We start from the raw sequence: 7,436 nt of genomic DNA, 5'->3' as shown, positions 1-7,436 counted from the left end.
GTGGGAAGAATGGGAGGTCTGGCACACGGTAGGCACTCATCCAGACTCTTTGGCGATAACTAGGAAGCTTGGCATGTTCACAAGGACCCTCCTGGATAAAGGAATCAGGGTCCAAAGAGGAAGCTGCAGCAGTGGTGGTTTGAACCTTCAGATGGTGATGGCCAGACCCTGGAGTATGGCCAGCCTCCAGCTCTGCAGCCCCCACACTGTCCTTAGCCTTTAGGATGGGTCTGAGTGAGGATGTATGACAGAGGGCAGCCTTGCAGCTCCTGGGCAGGAGACTGTAAAAAGTCAGCAAGGAGAAATGTCAGCCATGTTTACTGAGCACCTACGATGTGCCGGTGCATTCTTTTTTGTTTAATCTTTCCAACCACCCTACAAGGCAAGGATTAGTTCAGAATTGGAGACTGAGGCTGAGACAGGTTAACCCACTCATTTAAAGTGTTATGATTAGGAAGTGGCTGAACTTGGAGCCTGCTGACATCTGTTTGACCCAAGCCCTGCAATTTACATACATAGTCATGACTTTTTTTCTATCATTAGTACATAAACTCAGTTCAAACAGTTTGAAGAAAAAAGGCCGAGTGCGGTGACTCATACCTGTAAACCCAGCACTTTGGGAAGTCGAGGCAGGCAAATCATGAGGTCAGGAATTTGAGACCAGCCTGGCCAATATGCTGAAACCCCGTCTCTACTAAACACACAAAAATTAGCCAGGTGTAGTGGCGGGCGCCTGTAGTCCTAGCTACTTGGGAGGCTGAGGCAGGAGAACTGCTTGAACCCAGGAGGTGGAGGTTGCAGTGAGCCGAGATCGCACCACTGGACTCCAGCCTGGGTGACAGATTCCATCTCAAAAAAAAAAAAAAAAAAGAAAAAAAAAAAGCCATGTGTGTCTCATGTAACTGCAAAGTCCAGGGAAGCATGTCTCATTCCTTCAGGTCCATCAGAAACTCTAAACTGAGTCAATAGATGGGTCCTTGAAGTAAGTGCTGGGCCAAGAACAATGGCTTTCACTGATTACCGGGACCTGGGTCATGAGACAACCCCTAGCAGGCAGTGGGGAGGGTCTGTCCCTCCTGAACTTCTTGGACTGGGAATAGGGGAGGGTGGATGTACTAGTTTCCTGGAGCTTCTACTATAGAATATCACAGACTGGAAGGCTTAAACCACAGAAATTATTTTCTCACAGTTCTGGAGGCTGGAGGTCTGAGAAGTTGTGGGCAGATCTGGTTTCCTCTGAGGCCTCTTTTCCTTGGCTTGCAGATGGCCACCTTCTCCTCACATGGTCTGTATGTGTGTGCAGCCCTGGTGTCTCTATGTGAGTACAAATTTCCTCTTTTTCATTTGTAGAGACAGGGTCTCACTATGTTGCTTAGGCTGGTCTCAAACTCCTGGCCTCAAGTGATCCTCCCACCTCGGCCTCCCGACTGCTGGGATTACAGGTACGAGCCACCTTGCCCAGCCCTGAATTTCCTCTGCTTGTAATGACATCAATCAAATTAGATTAGTGCTCACTCATTTTACCTTAGTGACCTCTTTCAAGGCCCTATCTCCAAAATACAGTCACACTCTCAGGTACTGGGCATTAGGACTATAACATACGAATTTTTGGGGGACATCACTCAGCGCATAATTGTGGATCCCCAAAGAACAATCAGGATGGTGTTACCAAAAGAGGAGTGAGTGGGGACACACAGTCCCAGTAGACAGCCACTGTAATTCACAGAGCTCAGAACAGTAGCAACAGTGAGTGCTCCCAACCAGATAGGAAGGATCACTTCTGCCTAAGTTTAAAAGGAAGAAACTGAGAATACCAAAATTTGCTGGCTAGAATAAGTGACCTCAGAGACCATCTACACCAGTCCCACATGACAATCACAGCTCCCATGAAAGCACTGGCTCTGGCTTCCTTGGCCTCTGGTTCTTTCCTCATTATGCTCATGGTTTTCTCTATCTCTCTGGTCACACACAGTATATTTATAACACTGTTTTCAGGCCTCTGCCTGCTAATTCCATCATCTTTTTCATTTCTGCATTTGTTTCTACTGACTTTTTCCCCTGGTTGGGGGCCATATTTTCTGGCATCTTTGCATGGCTAGTAATTTTTGAATGGATGCTAGACATTGTGGTTTTACTTTGTTGTGATTAAACACTGCTGGACTTTGTTCCAGCATGCAGCAAGTAACTTGAGATCAGTGTTTTTTTTTTTTTTTTTGAGACGGAGTCTCGCTCTGTCGCCAGGCTGGAGTGCAGTGGCAGGATCTCAGATCACTGCAAGCTCCGCCTCCTGGGTTCACGCCATTCTCCTGCCTCAGCCTCCCGAGTAGCTGGGACTACAGGCGCCCGCCACCTCGCCCGGCTAGTTTTTTGTAGTTTTTTAGTAGAGACAGGGTTTCACCGGGTTAGCCAGGCTGGTCTCAATCTCCTGACCTCGTGATCTACCTGCCTCGGCCTCCCAAAGTACTGGGATTACAGGCTTGAGCTATTGCGCCCGGCCGAGCTCAGTTTTATTCTCTTGAGCTGGCTTTTAAGTTTTATTACTTCCCAGAGTAGCCTTTGGTTTAAAGCTGTGATCTTTCGGAGGACTTTGCCTGATCCCCTCTAGATTGTGAGGTGTTTCCACACTGGCTGGAGGGAACACTGAGTACTGTGTGAGCTCTCCGAATTCTTCCAGGCCTGGTACTCTCTGGTGTTCTTTCTGCTGCCAGCCTCATGGAGCTTCACCCCACAGATGCAGAGATCAGCATTCATTCAGAGACTCAGGATGGCCCTTCTGCAGAACTCTGGTGTTCTCTCTTTGGGTGAGCAGCTCCCTCATCCTGGGTACTCTGACCTGCAAATTCTAGTGACTTGGCTTCTCTGAACTCCATTATCTGTTTCCACCCAGTGAGACTCAGGGTTCAGCCGACTTCTCCCTCCTATGCGCAGCCCAAAGCTGCCTCCAGGAAGGAAGCTGGGCAACCGCAGGATGCACCTCATTTGTTTCACTCCTTTCAGGGATCACAGTTCTGCACCACCTGATGTCCAGCAGTTTTATCTAGAGTCCTTACCTGGGCTAAGTTCTGCTGCCATTATTTCATTCAATCTTTAAAACAGCTTAGAAGTCAGACTATCTTAAAAATGAGGAAACCTTGCCAGTCAGAATGGCAATTATTAAAAAGTCAAGAAACAGTAGATGCTGGCGAGGCTGTAGAGAAATAGGAATGCTTTTACACTGTTGGTGGGAATGTGAAAGCATTGTGGAAGACAGTGTGGTGATTCCTCAAGGATCTAGAACCAAAACATATCATTTGACCTAGCAATCCCATTACTGGGTATATACCCCAAGAAAGAGAAATCATTTTACTATAAAGACACATGCACACATGTTTATTGCAGCACTATTTACAACAGCAAAGAATGAAACCAACCCAAATGTCCACCAATGGAAGACTGGATATGGAAAATGTGGTACATACACAACACAGAATACTATGCAGCCATGAAAAGGATAAGATCATGTCCTCTGCAGGGACATGGATGAAGCTGGAAACCATCATCCTCAGCAAACCAACACAGGAAGAGAAAGCCAAATAACACATATTCTCACTCACAAGTGGGAGATGAACAATAGGAACGCATGGACACGGCGGGGGCTGGGGGCGGACAACACACACACCAGGACCTGTCAGGGGGTGGGGGCCAGGGGGAGGGACAAATAGGACAAATACCTAATGCATGTGGGGCTTACAACCTAGATGACAGGTGCAGCAAACCACCATGGCACATGCATACCTATGTAACAAACCTGCATGTTCTTCACATGTATCCCGGAACTTAAAGTAAAATTAAAAAAAAAAAAAAAATGAGGAAACTTAGAGTGGCCAGGTTACTGTCTCAGAGTCAGATAGCTGCCAAGGTCTGGACACATTTGTTTCTATGAACTCTCCCTGGCACTGTCCTGGACCTTGAGGCCCAGAGGTGGAAGGTCTGAGAGCATCCAGGCTCTAGGGACAAGGCCTTGCAAACAATATCCAGGCCTCCTTTCACTTCAGAATTCTCCTCCTGCAGATGTCCTGGTTCCCAGTTCCAGAGCTCATTTCTTTGTGTACACAGTGTGGGAAGGACTGCTTGGTCTGCATTTATAGTTACCATCACATTTGCCCATAAGGCACTGTGACGCAGCACACAGCATTCTCTGTTTAACAGCCTATTTGCTCGATGAAACTGATTGAAATTTAACATGTAGGGTCTGCCTCAATGATCTTCTTGGAGAATGCTGAGCAGTGCACCTGGAGAGTGGAGGCAGCGTCCAGGCTATTAGAGTGAAGCCAGTCAAGGTGGCTGCTTCTCAAACGGATTCTGCAATCTCAAGCTCCTCCTTCCCCACTTTGACTTTATTTTATAAAATATTTCAAATATGGAGAAAAAAGTAGAAAGATGAAACACTCATAGACCCATACCTAGATTGAGCAATTTTGCTTCATCTTGTTTATTCCTATAGTATTTTAAATAACAAATATAATGACGGTTCACTTCTAAATACTCCAGCATGCATCTCTAAAATTTAAGGATCTTTTCCCACCTAACCATGATAGCAACTATTATTATACTTAAGAAAATAAAAAAAAATATATATAATCTAATAACAGTCCATAGTTCAAACCACCTCTTGCCCTTAACATTTTTTTAAGTGTTGGATAATTAAAAGCAGTTTCCAATCAAGGATAACACAGTACATTTATATGTTGTATTTCTTACATCTTTTAAAATCTAGAACAGCTCTTCTCCACTGTCCGCTTCGTGCTCTACAATATTGACTATTGAAAAGACCAGACTACTACCTGGAAGAATATTCTACCCTTCGGCTTTGTTTCAGTGTCTATTTTTTTGAGACGTAGTTTCATTCTTGTTGCCCAGGTTGGAGTGCAATGGCACGATCTCTGCTCGCTGCAACCTCGGCCTCCTGGGTTCCAGCACTTCTCGTGCCTCAGCCTCCCGAGTAGCTGGGATTACAGGTGCCTGCCACTGCGTCCAGATTTTTTTTTTTAAGTAGAGACGGGGTTTCACTATGTTGGCCAGACTGGTCTTGAACTCCTGACCTCAGGTGATCCGCCCATCTCAGCCTCCCAAAGTGCTTGGAGTACAGGCATGAGCCGCTATGCCTGGCCTGTTTCACTGTTCATTTCTTATGGTGTCACTTGTTCCTCAACCTCCTCTATTTCCTGTAAGCAGGAAGTTGGGTCTAAAGTCTTGAATATATACTTTTGGGCTGGGTGGCATTGTGCATTGTGACCACATGCCTGGTCATCCGGTATGATGCCCAGATCTGCCGCTGGATCCAAGAGGCAGTGGGCATAGGCCTCCCTGCAAGACCTTGTTCCTCCCCTTTCAAAGGGTAAGCAATGTGTGGTCAGGCCCCTTTTCCTGCATAAAATCTCCACATCCCTGCTCCATTCTCATCTCTCCCCACCAACTGAGAAACATGCCCCACCGACTCACCGTGCCTTCTGATACCTCCACCAGGCAAGATTTTGCTGAATTTACCTCCTGAATTTGTAGAGCAAATGTGTGAAATTTTTTTGAATTAAAAAAATTAAAACTATAATTTTCAAGATTTAAAACTGTAATATTAATTATGTTCTTCATGGCTCCAAATCAAGATTCTGTTGTATCTTGGAGAAGGGGGGCCACTACTCTGAAATCCCAGTGACAGGCAGCACTGAGCAACTGAGAGCCTCAGCATTCTTGGGCTGGTCACACCCACAAGCATGGCACAGACCCAAGTCCTGCAAGATGTCTGGGAGGGCAACTGAGACCTGTGGTCCAGCCACATTGACTCAGGAGGTAAAAATGTAAACACGCCACAACCTCTGGGGCTCCTGGAATTGGAGACGAAGCCAGCTCTGAGCTTATGCAACCACAGGACAGTGAGAGAGGGCCATGGACTTGATTTAGAGCCACAAGATGAGACCACTGCCCAAACACCCAGGGATGCTGACGAATCTTCTCAGAGCTTCAAGGACTATGGCTACAGGTACATCTTGGCCAAACGTGGGCACATGTTGCAATCAAGGGACTGAAGCCACAATCACAAAAACCTGGTCCATGGTCTACCTGGAGTTGTTCTGTTTTGTTTTTGAGACAGAGTCTCGCTCTGTCACACAGGCAGGAATGCAGTGGCACGATCTTGGTTCACTGCAACCTCTGCCTCCTGGGTTCAAGCAATTCTCTTGCCTCAGCCTCCTGAGCAGTTGGGACTACAGGTGTGCACCACCACACTCAGCTAATTTTTGTATTTTTAGTACAGACAGGGTTTCTACTAAAACCCTGGTTGGCCAAGCTGGCCTCGAGCTCCTGACTCAAGTGATGTGCCTGCCTCAGCCTCCCAAAATGCTGGGATGACAAGCATGGGCCACTGTGCCTGGCCCCATCTGGAGTTTTAAAATTCTGATTTATAAATTTATTATATGACAGTCTACCAAAAGTATGCAAATCCTGCCTACACTTATTAATGCATTCAGTGAGTCACCTTTATCTGAGTGCAAGTGGCAACTGTTCTAGAAAATGGGAACCATGAGGTTATCAAAGAACCTGGAGGTAGGGTGAGATGAGGAAGCACATCTTTACGATGTCTTCCACATGCAGTCACGTTTCCTCTTACAATCCTAAGACTGACCTGTGAGGTTCATATTACAACCCCTAGTTTATATGTAGGAATATCAGAACCCCAAGGTTTAGAAACAGAATAGCCAGAAACAGGAGGATGGCCATGCAGCTAGGCATGGCAAGGTCAGGCCTCCCAAATCTACACGACTCTTACTAAGCTCCTGGCCATTCACTGCAGCATGCCATCTCCAATGCAGAATCACACCAACTGAATTGAAACTGCACATTACAGAGAAGGCGAGTGTCACCAAAATCTATTTCCCAGGCTTCTTTGCAGAATTCCAAATTCCTAGCACGACCAATAAGGCCCTTCTTCTACATCTTGCAGCCTCAATTTATGTGACTCTCCTGTTGTTCCCTATGCTTCGGCCATCCTGGCCTTTCCGTGCTCTGAAGGAGTGCTGTTCCTTCCGAAACCAGGGCCTTTGCACGTGCTGTTCCCACTCCAGTTCATCTAGCTGGTTTCCGCTTATCCTTAAAGTCTGGGTTTATCTTATTTCCTCAAGGGAGCCCTCACTGCTCTGGAGCAGGTCAGGCCACCATGTCCTTTATCATAGAGCACCCTACTTCTCGTGGACAGCACCTTAACAGATGCTTCTCCTTCAAGGGGTCAGAGTCACCAGGCCACCACCACAGCGCCTGAAGCCTGGAGGTTTCTGATTTCCACAGAAAGCTTCAAGTGCATGCTGTGTGTGAGTGAGCCTGGCCACTTCCTCTGTGGGATTTCAGTTCCTTAACAGTAAAACTGAGCCCGTGGCTTTCCATGAATGTGGGGTTGACTTACCAGA

The sequence above is a fragment of the Piliocolobus tephrosceles genome, chromosome 9, assembly GCF_002776525.5.
Source record: "Piliocolobus tephrosceles isolate RC106 chromosome 9, ASM277652v3, whole genome shotgun sequence".
NCBI classification, from domain to species: Eukaryota; Metazoa; Chordata; class Mammalia; order Primates; family Cercopithecidae; genus Piliocolobus; species Piliocolobus tephrosceles.
Note: the sequence above shows the minus strand (reverse complement) of the source record.